The sequence below is a fragment of the Rhodnius prolixus genome, unplaced genomic scaffold (genome assembly GCF_049639745.1).
Source record: "Rhodnius prolixus isolate KJV_2025 unplaced genomic scaffold, Rpr scaffold_9, whole genome shotgun sequence".
NCBI lineage: Eukaryota > Metazoa > Arthropoda > Insecta > Hemiptera > Reduviidae > Rhodnius > Rhodnius prolixus.
In genome coordinates this window covers 23,138,180-23,156,264 of record NW_027411604.1, presented here as the reverse complement: position 1 = coordinate 23,156,264, position 18,085 = coordinate 23,138,180, and the positions used below count along the sequence as shown (strand labels likewise).

At 34.1% G+C, this 18,085-nt stretch overlaps 2 protein-coding genes across 5 annotated transcripts in view; one reads left to right on the top strand and one right to left on the bottom strand.

Moving 5' to 3' along the window:
• The window catches only part of LOC141454488 (kallikrein-1E2-like), a 44,492-nt gene that overhangs the window by 1,623 nt on the left and 24,784 nt on the right, over positions 1-18,085 (top strand). For 3 of the 4 annotated variants that reach the window (XM_074128759.1, XM_074128758.1, XM_074128752.1), the window contains exon 2: positions 17,528-17,598. The gene's annotated coding sequence lies outside the window, so the exon portion shown is untranslated. Of the gene's footprint in view, positions 1-17,512; positions 17,599-18,085 lie in introns of those variants that run through there. The other variant, XM_074128754.1, reaches the window with a different exon arrangement.
• LOC141454486 (MFS-type transporter SLC18B1-like) overlaps positions 1-18,085 on the bottom strand; it is a 41,312-nt gene that overhangs the window by 19,862 nt on the left and 3,365 nt on the right. The gene's annotated exons all lie outside the window — the stretch shown is intronic.

Genomic DNA, 18,085 nt, shown 5'->3' with positions numbered 1-18,085 from the left:
GAGGAGTGGAATATCGAGTACACTCCTCCAGAGTGAATGTAGAAAGCGTGTATGTATCAGTAAGAATGTATTTATTGGTATAAATGTACTTGCTGATATAAATGTATTTATTAGTAAGAATGTATTTATTGGTATGAATGTACTTGCTGGTATATATGTATTTATTGGAAGAATGTACTTGCTGGTATATATGTATTTATTATCATGAATGTATTTATTGATATGAATGTACTTGCTGGTATATATGTATATATTAGTAAGAATGTATTTATTGGTATGAATGTACTTGCTGATATAAATGTATTTATTAGTAAGAATGTATTTATTGGTATGAATGTACTTGCTGATATAAATGTATTTATTAGTAAGAATGTATTTATTGGTATGAATGTACTTGCTGATATAAATGTACTTATTAGTAAGAATGTATTTATTGGTATGAATGTACTTGCTGATATAAATGTATTTATTAGTAAGAATGTATTTATTGGTATGAATGTACTTGCTGGTATATATGTATTTATTAGTAAGAATGTATTTATTGGATGAATGTACTTGCTGGTATATATGTATTTATTATCATGAATGTATTTATTGATATGAATGTATTTTCTAGTATGAATGTATCTTCTGGTATGAATGCATTTATTTAGTTAGTGCTTAGGTAAACTGATTTCCTAAGCAATCCCCTGCTATTAGCTAGAGAATGGCGCGAAATGTTAGGCTGACTTCTCCCCGTCGTCGGATGCGATGGTGAAGAGAGTAAGTCAATACCATCATACCATACCTCTTTAGCTCCCTCCGCCTTTGACCATTCAAAGGAGTTGTTTCGGATGCTGGGTATCTTGTGCAAGCGCCATTCTAGATCGAGTGGAAAGGAAAGAGCGTGAGGCGCTAATAACCTTGCAGTTGATGCGCCGGATAAAAAAAAAATCAAAGTTACAATTTTATCTTATTCGTGAACGGTTTTCAATATTAATTTTCCACCAGAAATACACGTTTTGGGAGGTCCTCTGACTGCAAAAAATGTTATTTGTGAAGCAAAGAACAAAAATAACAACAATATTTGAAGATTTTAAAACATGTAGTGTAATGTAATGTAAAACTACATTTTATTTAAAAAAGTATTATGATTTTTTAATAAGAATGACTGCATACGCGGGATTCGAACTGGGGATCTCCCACTTACAAAGCCACGCTCTTGACCACTAGACCAACACCCGCCCATCCCTGGCAAGATATTCTTTCCGTAATGTTAGGTCAAGAAGTCTTGTGTACTGGGTACATTAAAATGATGTGATGGTTACTTTTATTTGATGATAAAACAAATTTATCCTGATTCACCCACAACCATTACACTACACTACATTACATACCGGAGAGTTTTAATTTCGTTCAAACCTTCTAGGGCATCTGCGTCATTCAATTATCGAGAAACTGTATTATACAAAAAGGTTCAAACTAGTATTGGTTACTTTGGCTCAAGAAACAGTTCGCTAATCCTTCTGGAAATGATAGGATGACGGTTCCGGAATGCTTTCTACCAAGATTTACCTGGTAGGTTATTATTGAAAGGATTCGGCATATCTAGTATTTTATTAAGTTGCTACACACTCATCGATGTGTGGATGTGTAGATGGCTTTTAGTGATGGGAAACCCAGCTCTGGCGATGGACGTAATCCACAAAACTAAAAAAAATCCTCTTCCGCAAAAGAGAGTACTGTACTTGGCACCATTCGTCTGCTGACTGTAGATTTACTTTTCACTTTGAACAGTAGGGTAACTCAAGCGACTGGGTGCTTTGTAGCAGCATAACTAATTGATGTTCCTTGACCTACAACTACCACCCGCAGTTAACAACACATTATTGGCATGAAATTTTGTTCACTTATATACTACACTTTACTGAGTTATAAGTTATATGCTGTAGTTTCCTTCGGTACAGATCTATAAGTTGAGAAGATATTGAGAGTTGAAATTTTTTTGGGTCATGGTTTTGCTGTGAAATGGGGCCCTTATAATTCCCACAGTAAACAACAGATTATTCGTATGAAATTTAGTGCACTTACACACTCTGTGTTACTGAGTAGTATGCTATATTTTTTATGAGTACAGATCCGTAAGTTGAGAAGATATTGAGAGTTGAAATTTTTTTGGGTCATGGTTTTGCTGTGAAATGGGGCCCTTATAATTCCCACAGTAAACAACAGATTATTCGTATGATATTTTGTGCCTTTACACACTCCGTTTTACTGAGAAGTATGCTATAGTTTTCTTGAGAACAGATCCATTAGTTGAGAAGATATTGAGAGTTGAAATTTTTTTGGGTCATGGTTTTGATGTGAAATGGGGCCCTTATAATTCCCACAGTAAACAACAGATTATTCGTATGAAATTTAGTGCACTTACACACTCTGTGTTACTGAGTAGTATGCTATATTTTTTATGAGTACAGATCCGTAAGTTGAGAAGATATTGAGAGTTGAAATTTTTTTGGGTCATGGTTTTGCTGTGAAATGGGGCCCTTATAATTCCCACAGTAAACAACAGATTATTCGTATGAAATTTAGTGCACGTACACACTCTGTTTTACTGAGTAGTATGCTATAGTTATCTTGAGTACAGATACATTACATGAGAAGATATTGAGAGTTGAAATTTTTTTGGGTCATGGTTTTGCTGTGAAATGGGGCCCTTATAATTCCCACAGTAAACAACAGATTATTCGTATGATATTTTGTGCCTTTACACACTCCGTTTTACTGAGAAGTATGCTATAGTTTTCTTGAGAACAGATCCATTAGTTGAGAAGATATTGAGAGTTGAAATTTTTTTGGGTCATGGTTTTGCTGTGAAATGGGGCCCTTATAATTCCCACAGTAAACAACAGATTATTCGTATGATATTTTGTGCCTTTACACACTCCGTTTTACTGAGTAGTATGCTATAGTTTTCTTGAGTACAGATCCATTAGTTGAGAAGATATTGAGAGTTGAAATTTTTTCGGGTCATGGTTTTGCTGTGAAATGGGGCCCTTATCATTCCCACAGTAAACAACAGATTATTCGTATGAAATTTGGTACTCTTACACACTCTGTTTTACTGAGTAGTATGCTATAGTTTTCTTGAGTACAGATCCATTAGTTGAGAAGATATTGAGAGTTGAAATTTTTTTGGGTCATGGTTTTGCTGTGAAATGGGGCCTTTATAATTCCCACAGTAAACAACAGATTATTCGTATGAAATTTTGTGCTCTTACACACCCTGTTTTACTGAGTAGTATGCTATATTTTTTATGAGTACAGATCCTTAAGTTGAGAAAATATTGAGAGTTGAAATTTTTTTGGGTCATGGTTTTGCTGTGAAATAGGGCCTTTATAATTCCCACAGTAAACTACAGATTATTCGTATGAAATTTTGTGCTCTTACACACCCTGTTTTACTGAGTAGTATGCTATATTTTTTATGAGTACAGATCCTTAAGTTGAGAAAATATTGAGAGTTGAAATTTTTTTAGGTCATGGTTTTGCTGTGAAATGGGGCCCTTATCATTCCCACAGTAAACAACAGATTATTCGTATGAAATTTGGTACTCTTACACACTCTGTTTTACTGAGTAGTATGCTATAGTTATCTTGAGTACAGATACATTACATGAGAAGATATTGAGAGTTGAAATTTTTTTGGGTCATGGTTTTGCTGTGAAATGGGGCCCTTATCATTCCCACAGTAAACAACAGATTATTCGTATGAAATTTGGTACTCTTACACACTCTGTTTTACTGAGTAGTATGCTATAGTTTTCATGAGTACAGATACATTACATGAGAAGATATTGAGAGTTGAAATTTTTTTTGGGTCATGGTTTTGATGTGAAATGGGGCCCTTATAATTCCCACAGTAAACAACAGATTATTCGTATGATGTTTTGTGCTCTTACACACTCCGTTTTACTGAGTAGTATGCTATAGTTTTCTTGAGTACAGATCCATTAGTTGAGAAGATATTGAGAGTTGAAATTGTTTCGGGTCATGGTTTTGCTGTGAAATGGGGCCCTTATCATTCCCACAGTAAACAACAGATTATTCGTATGAAATTTGGTACTCTTACACACTCTGTTTTACTGAGTAGTATGCTATAGTTTTCTTGAGTACAGATCCATTAGTTGAGAAGATATTGAGAGTTGAAATTTTTTTGGGTCATGGTTTTGCTGTGAAATGGGGCCTTTATAATTCCCACAGTAAACAACAGATTATTCGTATGAAATTTTGTGCTCTTACACACCCTGTTTTACTGAGTAGTATGCTATATTTTTTATGAGTACAGATCCTTAAGTTGAGAAAATATTGAGAGTTGAAATTTTTTTGGGTCATGGTTTTGCTGTGAAATGGGGCCCTTATCATTCCCACAGTAAACAAAAGATTATTCGTATGAAATTTGGTACTCTTACACACTCTGTTTTACTGAGTAGTATGCTATAGTTATCTTGAGTACAGATACATTACATGAGAAGATATTGAGAGTTGAAATTTTTTTGGGTCGTGGTTTTGCTGTGAAATGGGACCCTTATAACTCCCACAGTAAACAACAGATTATTCGTATGAAATTTGGTACTCTTACACACTCTGTTTTACTGAGTAGTATGCTATAGTTATCTTGAGTACAGATACATTACATGAGAAGATATTGAGAATTGAATTTTTTTTGGGTCATGGTTTTGCTGTGAAATGGGGCCCTTATAACTCCCACAGTAAACAACAGATTATTCGTATGAAATTTGGTACTCTTACACACTCTGTTTTACTGAGTAGTATGCTATAGTTATCTTGAGTACAGATACATTACATGAGAAGATATTGAGAGTTGAAATTTTTTTGGGTCATGGTTTTGCTGTGAAATGGGGCCCTTATAATTCCCACAGTAAACAACAGATTATTCGTATGATATTTTGTGCCTTTACACACTCCGTTTTACTGAGTAGTATGCTATATTTTTTATGAGTACAGATCCTTAAGTTGAGAAAATATTGAGAGTTGAAATTTTTTTGGGTCATGGTTTTGCTGTGAAATGGGGCCCTTATCATTCCCACAGTAAACAAAAGATTATTCGTATGAAATTTGGTACTCTTACACACTCTGTTTTACTGAGTAGTATGCTATAGTTATCTTGAGTACAGATACATTACATGAGAAGATATTGAGAATTGAATTTTTTTTGGGTCATGGTTTTGCTGTGAAATGGGGCCCTTATAACTCCCACAGTAAACAACAGATTATTCGTATGAAATTTGGTACTCTTACACACTCTGTTTTACTGAGTAGTATGCTATAGTTATCTTGAGTACAGATACATTACATGAGAAGATATTGAGAGTTGAAATTTTTTTGGGTCATGGTTTTGCTGTGAAATGGGGCCCTTATAATTCCCACAGTAAACAACAGATTATTCGTATGATATTTTGTGCCTTTACACACTCCGTTTTACTGAGTAGTATGCTATAGTTTTCTTGAGAACAGGACCATTAGTTGAGAAGATATTGAGAGTTGAAATTTTTTTGGGTCATGGTTTTGCTGTGAAATGGGGCCCTTATCATTCCCACAGTAAACAACAGATTATTCGTATGAAATTTGGTACTCTTACACACTCTGTTTTACTGAGTAGTATGCTATAGTTTTCTTGAGTACAGATCCATTAGTTGAGAAGATATTGAGAGTTGAAATTTTTTTGGGTCATGGTTTTGCTGTGAAATTGGACCCTTATAATTCCCACAGTAAACAACAGATTATTCGTATAAAATTTTGTGCTCTTACACATTCTGTTCTACTGAGTAATATGCTATACTTTTCTTGAGTACAGATCCATTAGTTGAGAAGATATTGAGAGTTGAAATTTTTTTGGGTCATGGTTTTGCTGTGAAATAGGGCCTTTATGATTCCCACAGTAAACTACAGATTATTCGTATGAAATTTTGTGCTCTTACACACCCTGTTTTACTGAGTAGTATGCTATATTTTTTATGAGTACAGATCCTTAAGTTGAGAAAATATTGAGAGTTGAAATTTTTTTAGGTCATGGTTTTGCTGTGAAATGGGGCCCTTATCATTCCCACAGTAAACAACAGATTATTCGTATGAAATTTGGTACTCTTACACACTCTGTTTTACTGAGTAGTATGCTATAGTTATCTTGAGTACAGATACATTACATGAGAAAATATTGAGAGTTGAAATTTTTTGGAGTCATGGTTTTGCTGTGAAATGGGGCCCTTATCATTCCCACAGTAAACAACAGATTATTCGTATGAAATTTGGTACTCTTACACACTCTGTTTTACTGAGTAGTATGCTATAGTTATCTTGAGTACAGATACATTACATGAGAAGATATTGAGAGTTGAAATTTTTTTGGGTCATGGTTTTGCTGTGAAATGGGGCCCTTATCATTCCCACAGTAAACAACAAATTATTCGTATGAAATTTGGTACTCTTACACACTCTGTTTTACTGAGTAGTATGCTATAGTTATCTTGAGTACAGATACATTACACGAGAAGATATTGAGAGTTGAAATTTTTTTGGGTCATGGTTTTGCTGTGAAATGGGGCCTTTATCATTCCCACAGTAAACAACAGATTATTCGTATGAAATTTGGTACTCTTACACACTCTGTTTTACTGAGTAGTATGCTGTAGTTATCTTGAGTACAGATACATTATATGAGGAGATATTGAGAGTTGAAATTTTTTTGGGTCATGGTTTTGCTGTGAAATGGGACCCTTAAAATTCCCACAGTAAACAACAGATTATTCGTATGAAATTTGGTACTCTTACACACTCTGTTTTACTGAGTAGTATGCTATAGTTATCTTGAATACAGATACATTACATGAGAAGATATTGAGAGTTGAAATTTTTTTGGGTCATGGTTTTGCTGTGAAATGGGACCCTTATAATTCCCACAGTAAACAACAGATTATTCGTATGAAATTTTGTGCTCTTACACACTCTGTTTTACTGAGTAGTATGCTATAGTTTTCTTGAGTACAGATCCATTAGTTGAGAAGATATTGAGAGTTGAAATTTTTTTGGGTCATGGTTTTGCTGTGAAATGGGGCCCTTATCATTCCCACAGTAAACAACAGATTATTCGTATGAAATTTGGTACTCTTACAAACTCTGTTTTACTGAGTAGTATGCTATAGTTTTCATGAGTACAGATATATTACATGAGAAGATATTGAGAGTTGAAATTTTTTTGGGTCATGGTTTTGATGTGAAATGGGGCCCTTATAATTCCCACAGTAAACAACAGATTATTCGTATGACATTTTGTACTCTTACACACTCCGTTTTACTGAGTAGTATGCTATACTTTTCTTGAGTACAGATCCATTAGTTGAGAAGATATTGAGAGTTGAAATTTTTTTGGGTCATGGTTTTGCTGTGAAATGGGGCCTTTATAATTCCCACAGTAAACAACAGATTATTCGTATGAAATTTTGTGCTCATACACACTTTGTTTTACTGAGTAGTAGGCTATATTTTTTATGAGTACAGATCCTTAAGTTGAGAAAATATTGAGAGTTGAAATTTTTTTGGGTCATGGTTTTGCTGTGAAATAGGGCCCTTATCATTCCCACAGTAAACAACAGATTATTCGTATGAAATTTGGTACTCTTACAAACTCTGTTTTACTGAGTAGTATGCTATAGTTTTCATGAGTACAGATATATTACATGAGAAGATATTGAGAGTTGAAATTTTTTTGGGTCATGGTTTTGATGTGAAATGGGGCCCTTATAATTCCCACAGTAAACAACAGATTATTCGTATGACATTTTGTGCTCTTACACACTCCGTTTTACTGAGTAGTATGCTATAGTTTTCTTGAGTACAGATCCATTAGTTGAGAAGATATTGAGAGTTGAAATTTTTTTGGGTCATGGTTTTGCTGTGAAATGGGGCCCTTATCATTCCCACAGTAAACAACAGATTATTCGTATGAAATTTGGTACTCTTACAAACTCTGTTTTACTGAGTAGTATGCTATAGTTTTCATGAGTACAGATATATTACATGAGAAGATATTGAGAGTTGAAATTTTTTTGGGTCATGGTTTTGATGTGAAATGGGGCCCTTATAATTCCCACAGTAAACAACAGATTATTCGTATGACATTTTGTACTCTTACACACTCCGTTTTACTGAGTAGTATGCTATAGTTTTCTTGAGTACAGATCCATTAGTTGAGAAGATATTGAGAGTTGAAATTTTTTTGGGTCATGGTTTTGCTGTGAAATGGGGCCCTTATCATTCCCACAGTAAACATCAAATTATTCGTATGAAATTTGGTACTCTTACACACTCTGTTTTACTGAGTAGTATGCTATAGTTTTCTTGAGTACAGATCCATTAGTTGAGAAGATATTGAGAGTTGAAATTTTTTTGGGTCATGGTTTTGCTGTGAAATGGGGCCTTTATAATTCCCACAGTAAACTACAGATTATTCGTATGAAATTTGGTACTCTTACACACCCTGTTTTACTGAGTAGTATGCTATATTTTTTTATGAGTACAGATCCTTAAGTTTAGAAAATATTGAGAGTTGAAATTTTTTTGGGTCATGGTTTTGCTGTGAAATGTGGCCCTTATCATTCCCACAGTAAACAACAGATTATTCGTATGAAATTTGGTACTCTTACACACTCTGTTTTACTGAGTAGTATGCTATAGTTATCTTGAGTACAGATACATTAGATGAGAAGATATTGAGAGTTGAAATTTTTTTGGGTCATGGTTTTGCTGTGAAATGGGGCCCTTATGATTCCCACAGTAAACAACAAATTATTCGTATGAAATTTGGTACTCTTACACACTCTGTTTTACTGAGTAGTATGCTATAGTTATCTTGAGTACAGATACATTACATGAGAAGATATTGAGAGTTGAAATTTTTTTGGGTCATGGTTTTGCTGTGAAATGGGGCCTTTATAATTCCCACAGTAAACTACAGATTATTCGTATGAAATTTGGTACTCTTACACACCCTGTTTTACTGAGTAGTATGCTATATTTTTTTATGAGTACAGATCCTTAAGTTTAGAAAATATTGAGAGTTGAAATTTTTTTGGGTCATGGTTTTGCTGTGAAATGTGGCCCTTATCATTCCCACAGTAAACAACAGATTATTCGTATGAAATTTGGTACTCTTACACACTCTGTTTTACTGAGTAGTATGCTATAGTTATCTTGAGTACAGATACATTAGATGAGAAGATATTGAGAGTTGAAATTTTTTTGGGTCATGGTTTTGCTGTGAAATGGGGCCCTTATGATTCCCACAGTAAACAACAAATTATTCGTATGAAATTTGGTACTCTTACACACTCTGTTTTACTGAGTAGTATGCTATAGTTATCTTGAGTACAGATACATTACATGAGAAGATATTGAGAGTTGAAATTTTTTTGGGTCATGGTTTTGCTGTGAAATGGGGCCTTTATCATTCCCACAGTAAACAACAGATTATTCGTATGAAATTTGGTACTCTTACACACTCTGTTTTACTGAGTAGTATGCTGTAGTTATCTTGAGTACAGATACATTACATGAGGAGATATTGAGAGTTGAAATTTTTTTGGGTCATGGTTTTGCTGTGAAATGGGGCCCTTATAATTCCCACAGTAAACAACAGATTATTCGTATGATATTTTGTGCCTTTACACACTCCGTTTTACTGAGTAGTATGCTATAGTTTTCTTGAGTACAGATCCATTAGTTGAGAAGATATTAAGAGTTGAAATTTTTTTGGGTCATGGTTTTGCTGTGAAATGGGACCCTTATAATTCCCACAGTAAACAACAGATTATTCGTATGAAATTTGGTACTCTTACACACTCTGCTTTACTGAGTAGTATGCTATAGTTATCTTGAATACAGATACATTACATGAGAAGATATTGAGAGTTGAAATTTTTTTGGGTCATGGTTTTGCTGTGAAATGGGGCCCTTATAATTCCCACAGTAAACAACAGATTATTCGTATGAAATTTAGTGCACTTACACACTCTGTGTTACTGAGTAGTATGCTATATTTTTTATGAGTACAGATCCGTAAGTTGAGAAAATATTGAGAGTTGAAATTTTTTTGGGTCATGGTTTTGCTGTGAAATGGGGCCCTTATCATTCCCACAGTAAACAACAGATTATTCGTATGAAATTTGGTACTCTTACACACTCTGTTTTACTGAGTAGTATGCTATAGTTATCTTGAGTACAGATACATTACATGAGAAGATATTGAGAGTTGAAATTTTTTTGGGTCATGGTTTTGCTGTGAAATGGGGCCCTTATCATTCCCAAAGTAAACAACAGATTATTCGTATGAAATTTGGTACTCTTACACACTCTGTTTTACTGAGTAGTATGCTATAGTTATCTTGAGTACAGATACATTACATGAGAAGATATTGAGAGTTGAAATTTTTTTCGGTCATGGTTTTGCTGTGAAATGGGGCCCTTATCATTCCCACAGTAAACAACAAATTATTCGTATGAAATTTGGTACTCTTACACACTCTGTTTTACTGAGTAGTATGCTATAGTTATCTTGAGTACAGATACATTACATGAGAAGATATTGAGAGTTGAAATTTTTTTGGGTCATGGTTTTGTTGTGAAATGGGGCCTTTATCATTCCCACAGTAAACAACAGATTATTCGTATGAAATTTGGTACTCTTACACACTCTGTTTTACTGAGTAGTATGCTGTAGTTATCTTGAGTACAGATACATTACATGAGGAGATATTGAGAGTCGAAATTTTTTTGGGTCATGGTTTTGCTGTGAAATGGGACCCTTAAAATTCCCACAGTAAACAACAGATTATTCGTATGAAATTTGGTACTCTTACACACTCTGTTTTACTGAGTAGTATGCTATACTTTTCTTGAGTACAGATCCATTAGTTGAGAAGATATTGAGAGTTGAAATTTTTTTGGGTCATGGTTTTGCTGTGAAATGGGGCCTTTATAATTCCCACAGTAAACAACAGATTATTCGTATGAAATTTTGTGCTCATACACACTTTGTTTTACTGAGTAGTAGGCTATATTTTTTATGAGTACAGATCCTTAAGTTGAGAAAATATTGAGAGTTGAAATTTTTTTGGGTCATAGTTTAGCTGTGAAATGGGGCCCTTATAATTTCCCTAGTAAACAACAGATTATTCGTATGAAATTTGGTGCTCTTACACACTCTCTTTTACTGAGTAGTATGCTATAGTTTTTTCAGTACAGATACATTACATGAGAAGATATTGAGAGTTGAAATTTTTTTGGGTCATGGTTTTGCTGTGAAATGGGACCCTTATAATTCCCACAGTAAACAACAGATTATTCGTATGAAATTTTGTGCTCTTACACATTCTGTTTTACTGAGTAGTATGCTATACTTTTCTTGAGTACAGATACATTACATGAGAAGATATTGAGAGTTGAAATTTTTTTGGGTAATGGTTTTGCTGTGAAATGGGACCCTTATAATTCCCACAGTAAACCACAGATTATTGGTATGAAATTTTGTGCTCTTACACATTCTGTTTTACTGAGTAGTATGCTATACTTTTCTTGAGTACAGATCCATTAGTTGAGAAGATATTGAGAGTTGAAATTTTTTTGGGTCATGGTTTTGCTGTGAAATGGGGCCTTTATAATTCCCACAGTAAACAACAGATTATTCGTATGAAATTTTGTGCTCATACACACTTTGTTTTAGTGAGTAGTAGGCTATATTTTTTATGAGTACAGATCCTTAAGTTGAGAAAATATTGAGAGTTGAAATTTTTTTGGGTCATGGTTTTGCTGTGAAATGGGGCCCTTATCATTCCCACAGTAAACAACAGATTATTCGTATGAAATTTGGTACTCTTACACACTCTGTTTTACTGAGTAGTATGCTATAGTTTTCATGAGTACAGATATATTACATGAGAAGATATTGAGAGTTGAAATTTTTTTGGGTCATGGTTTTGATGTGACATGGGGCCCTTATAATTCCCACAGTAAACAACAGATTATTCGTATGACATTTTGTACTCTTACACACTCCGTTTTACTGAGTAGTATGCTATAGTTTTCTTGAGTACAGATCCATTAGTTGAGAAGATATTGAGAGTTGAAATTTTTTTGGGTCATGGTTTTGCTGTGAAATGGGGCCCTTATCATTCCCACAGTAAACATCAAATTATTCGTATGAAATTTGGTACTCTTACACACTCTGTTTTACTGAGTAGTATGCTATAGTTTTCTTGAGTACAGATCCATTAGTTGAGAAGATATTGAGAGTTGAAATTTTTTTGGGTCATGGTTTTGCTGTGAAATGGGGCCTTTATAATTCCCACAGTAAACTACAGATTATTCGTATGAAATTTGGTACTCTTACACACCCTGTTTTACTGAGTAGTATGCTATATTTTTTTATGAGTACAGATCCTTAAGTTTAGAAAATATTGAGAGTTGAAATTTTTTTGGGTCATGGTTTTGCTGTGAAATGTGGCCCTTATCATTCCCACAGTAAACAACAGATTATTCGTATGAAATTTGGTACTCTTACACACTCTGTTTTACTGAGTAGTATGCTATAGTTATCTTGAGTACAGATACATTAGATGAGAAGATATTGAGAGTTGAAATTTTTTTGGGTCATGGTTTTGCTGTGAAATGGGGCCCTTATGATTCCCACAGTAAACAACAAATTATTCGTATGAAATTTGGTACTCTTACACACTCTGTTTCACTGAGTAGTATGCTATAGTTATCTTGAGTACAGATACATTACATGAGAAGATATTGAGAGTTGAAATTTTTTTGGGTCATGGTTTTGCTGTGAAATGGGGCCTTTATCATTCCCACAGTAAACAACAGATTATTCGTATGAAATTTGGTACTCTTACACACTCTGTTTTACTGAGTAGTATGCTGTAGTTATCTTGAGTACAGATACATTACATGAGGAGATATTGAGAGTTGAAATTTTTTTGGGTCATGGTTTTGCTGTGAAATGGGGCCCTTATAATTCCCACAGTAAACAACAGATTATTCGTAAGATATTTTGTGCCTTTACACACTCCGTTTTACTGAGTAGTATGCTATAGTTTTCTAGAGTACAGATCCATTAGTTGAGAAGATATTAAGAGTTGAAATTTTTTTGGGTCATGGTTTTGCTGTGAAATGGGACCCTTATAATTCCCACAGTAAACAACAGATTATTCGTATGAAATTTGGTACTCTTACACACTCTGCTTTACTGAGTAGTATGCTATAGTTATCTTGAATACAGATACATTACATGAGAAGATATTGAGAGTTGAAATTTTTTTGGGTCATGGTTTTGCTGTGAAATGGGGCCCTTATAATTCCCACAGTAAACAACAGATTATTCGTATGAAATTTAGTGCACTTACACACTCTGTGTTACTGAGTAGTATGCTATATTTTTTATGAGTACAGATCCGTAAGTTGAGAAGATATTGAGAGTTGAAATTTTTTTGGGTCATGGTTTTGCTGTGAAATGGGGCCCTTATAATTCCCACAGTAAACAACAGATTATTCGTATGAAATTTAGTGCACTTACACACTCTGTATTACTGAGTAGTATGCTATATTTTTTATGAGTACAGATCCGTAAGTTGAGAAAATATTGAGAGTTGAAATTTTTTTGGGTCATGGTTTTGCTGTGAAATGGGGCCCTTATCATTCCCACAGTAAACAACAGATTATTCGTATGAAATTTGGTACTCTTACACACTCTGTTTTACTGAGTAGTATGCTATAGTTATCTTGAGTACAGATACATTACATGAGAAGATATTGAGAGTTGAAATTTTTTTGGGTCATGGTTTTGCTGTGAAATGGGGCCCTTATCATTCCCAAAGTAAACAACAGATTATTCGTATGAAATTTGGTACTCTTACACACTCTGTTTTACTGAGTAGTATGCTATAGTTATCTTGAGTACAGATACATTACATGAGAAGATATTGAGAGTTGAAATTTTTTTGGGTCATGGTTTTGCTGTGAAATGGGGCCCTTATCATTCCCACAGTAAACAACAAATTATTCGTATGAAATTTGGTACTCTTACACACTCTGTTTTACTGAGTAGTATGCTATAGTTATCTTGAGTACAGATACATTACATGAGAAGATATTGAGAGTTGAAATTTTTTTGGGTCATGGTTTTGTTGTGAAATGGGGCCTTTATCATTCCCACAGTAAACAACAGATTATTCGTATGAAATTTGGTACTCTTACACACTCTGTTTTACTGAGTAGTATGCTGTAGTTATCTTGAGTACAGATACATTACATGAGGAGATATTGAGAGTCGAAATTTTTTTGGGTCATGGTTTTGCTGTGAAATGGGACCCTTAAAATTCCCACAGTAAACAACAGATTATTCGTATGAAATTTGGTACTCTTACACACTCTGTTTTACTGAGTAGTATGCTATAGTTATCTTGAATACAGATACATTACATGAGAAGATATTGAGAGTTGAAATTTTTTTGGGTCATGGTTTTGCTGTGAAATGGGACCCTTATAATTCCCACAGTAAACAACAGATTATTCGTATGAAATTTTGTGCTCTTACACATTCTGTTTTACTGAGTAGTATGCTATACTTTTCTTGAGTACAGATCCATTAGTTGAGAAGATATTGAGAGTTGAAATTTTTTTGGGTCATGGTTTTGCTGTGAAATGGGGCCTTTATAATTCCCACAGTAAACAACAGATTATTCGTATGAAATTTTGTGCTCATACACACTTTGTTTTACTGAGTAGTAGGCTATATTTTTTATGAGTACAGATCCTTAAGTTGAGAAAATATTGAGAGTTGAAATTTTTTTGGGTCATGGTTTTGCTGTGACATGGGGCCTATATAATTCCCACAGTAAACAACAGATTATTCGTATGAAATTTTGTGCACTTACACACCCTGTTTTACTAAGTAGTATGCTCTATTTTTTATGAGTACAGATCCGTAAGTTGAGAAAATATTGAGAGTTGAAATTTTTTTGGGTCATGGTTTTGCTGTGAAATGGGGCCCTTATCATTCCCACAGTAAACAACAGATTATTCGTATGAAATTTTGTGCTCTTACACACCCTGCTTTACTGAGTAGTATGCTATAGTTTTTTCAGTACAGATACATTACATGAGAAGATATTAAGAGTTGAAATTTTTTTGGGTCATGGTTTTGCTGTGAAATGGGGCTCTTATAATTCCCACAGTAAACAACAGATTATTCGTATGAAATTTTGTGCTCTTACACACTCTGTTTTACTGAGTAGTATGCTATAGTTTTCTTGAGTACACATCCATTAGTTGAAAAGATGTTGATAGTTGAATTTTTTTGGGTCATGGTTTTGCTTTGAAATGGGGCCCTTATCTTTCCCACAGTAAACAGCAGATTATTCGTATGAAATTTCCTACTCTTACACACTCTGTTTTACTGAGTAGTATGCTATAGTTATCTTGAGTACAGATACATTACATGAGAAGATATTGAGAGTTGAAATTTTTTTGGGTCATGGTTTTGATGTGAAATGGGGCCCTTATAATTCCCACAGTAAACAACAGATTATTCATAAGATATTTTGTGCTTTTACACACTCGGTTTTACTGAGTAGTATGCTATAGTTTTCTTAAGTACGGATTTATTAGGTGAGAAGATATTGAGAGTTGAAATTTTTTTGGGTCATGGTTTAGCTGTGAAATGGGGCCCTTATAATTTCCCTAGTAAACAACAGATTATTCGTATGAAATTTGGTGCTCTTACACACTCTCTTTTACTGAGTAGTATGCTATAGTTTTTTCAGTACAGATACATTACATGAGAAGATATTGAGAGTTGAAATTTTTTTGGGTCATGGTTTTGCTGTGAAATGGGGCCCTTATAATTCCCACAGTAAACAACAGATTATTCGTATGAAATTTAGTGCTCTTACACACTCTGTTTTTCTGAGTAGTATGCTATAGTTTTCTTGAGTACAGATCCAATAGGTGAGAAGATATTGAGAGTTGAAATTTTTTTGGGTCATGGTTTAGCTGTGAAATGGGGCCCTTATAATTCCTCTAGTAAACAACAGATTATTCGTATGAAATTTGGTGCTCTTACACACTCTCTTTTACTGAGTAGTATGCTATAGTTTTTTCAGTACAGATACATTACATGAGAAGATATTGAGAGTTGAAATTTTTTTGGGTCATGGTTTTGCTGTGAAATGGGGCCCTCATAATTCCCACAGTAAACAACAGATTATTCGTATGAAATTTAGTGCTCTTACACACTCTGTTTTTCTGAGTAGTATGCTATAGTTTTCTTGAGTACAGATCCAATAGTTATGTAAAAAAAACGCGTAAGTGAAATATTGAAATCCAATTATCAGCCATACTGTGCATTTTTATAACAACTTTTTCATATTTACGAACAAATAGTATAACAACTTATACATTGCAGATGATAAAAAAATTGAATTGCATTTTAAGTTAGTAAAAATTTAATCTTGAAAAAGTGTCGGAAAATATAATTTTTTAGGTGCCGCATGTACGGAATGCTGCTATCAAAAGTTGGGTCTGGAAATTTATTTTCTTCATGAGCTTATATCTCGAAAACTCAGTGTATAAACATAGTATGCATTTCACACCGCTTCTTCACCTCTTAGACTACGCCTATGACAACAAGTTTATCGCGACACACTTTTAAGACAAAAAGTAGATCTTATATACAGAAAAGTTGCCATCCCTGATTTAGAAGAATGCTAATTTGGGTTAGAAGAGAGGAAAGCAGTGACTTTCTTTCTGGGTTCCAGGACATCCCAAGACATCCTGGGTAAATGAAAAGGCTGTTGAGTTGGTAATGATGGATTCTTCTTAACACTGGCCCAGGGGAGCTCGCGTTGCCCGATTTGCTGTTATTGGGGCAGCCAGAATCGAAAGAGTGATAACTACAGGAAATAGACACGAGACAGCTCTATCTTAAGATAGGATTTTTTTTTTTTCAGTATACTATTCTGTATTTTTGGACATTTTAGTGAGAGGGGTCAACCCCTCAAGTACTCTCCTGAGAGCGCCTTTGGGTACATTCATTTAAAACGTCAACAATCTTGATAGACTTTTAAATGAGCACGTAAGCAATGTAAAGGGTCAAATAAAAAGATAAGTTATATCAAACTTGTTGTTGAAACAGATTTTAACTTCATTATCTTTATGTGTAATAATCAAATATTTCAAATAAACAGATATTTCAATTAAATCTAATCTCGGTTTTTCTAGAAAAGTTACATAAATGTTTCATTTTGGAGGGGCGTGTATCTAGTTAAGATAATTGTCATTTTGCCGAACCAATAAGATGGGATAACCTGAATTAGCGGATGTTAGGTTATACATTGTTTACAACGTACAGATTATCTTTTAACTTTTGTTTTTATGTGATGAATGATTACAATTATTTAATTTATTACAGCATTAACCTTTACCAACAGTCTGCTCTTTGTTGGCGGTCATCGTGTACACACTTCGCAGCCAAATTGTAAGGTGCGTAACTTTTTTTAAGCTTTAAGAACACTTTATAAATGTCAAAACCTTTTCTTTTTTTCCAAGTTACAGTGCAGTAGTCTGCAATAAAATTTTGGAAATCTGTGAAAAATATCAATGAAGAGAAGTTTTGTCAACAAATCAACGAAATTTACCAAAATTATGGCAACAACAGCCGGACATTAGTCCAATAATTCGGGAAGGATCGTATTAAATGGCAATGTTCGCCCAGAAGTTTCACAAATTACCATCCAAAAATTAAATGAATCAAAAATTACATCACTGTTTAGACCAGTCATCAAGAAAACGATCATCTTGCCAAGAAACTGGAAGCAAGTTTCTTGAAGGTAAAAATCAAATTTTGTGACGAGTAATTGTGATAAAAAAACCTTTCAGACTGCAGGTGATGGCCTTCGGACAGTGTTTTCTCGTAATAGACAACACAGAGAGATGTAAGAAGCTGCTAGAAAGAGAACAAATCTCTAAG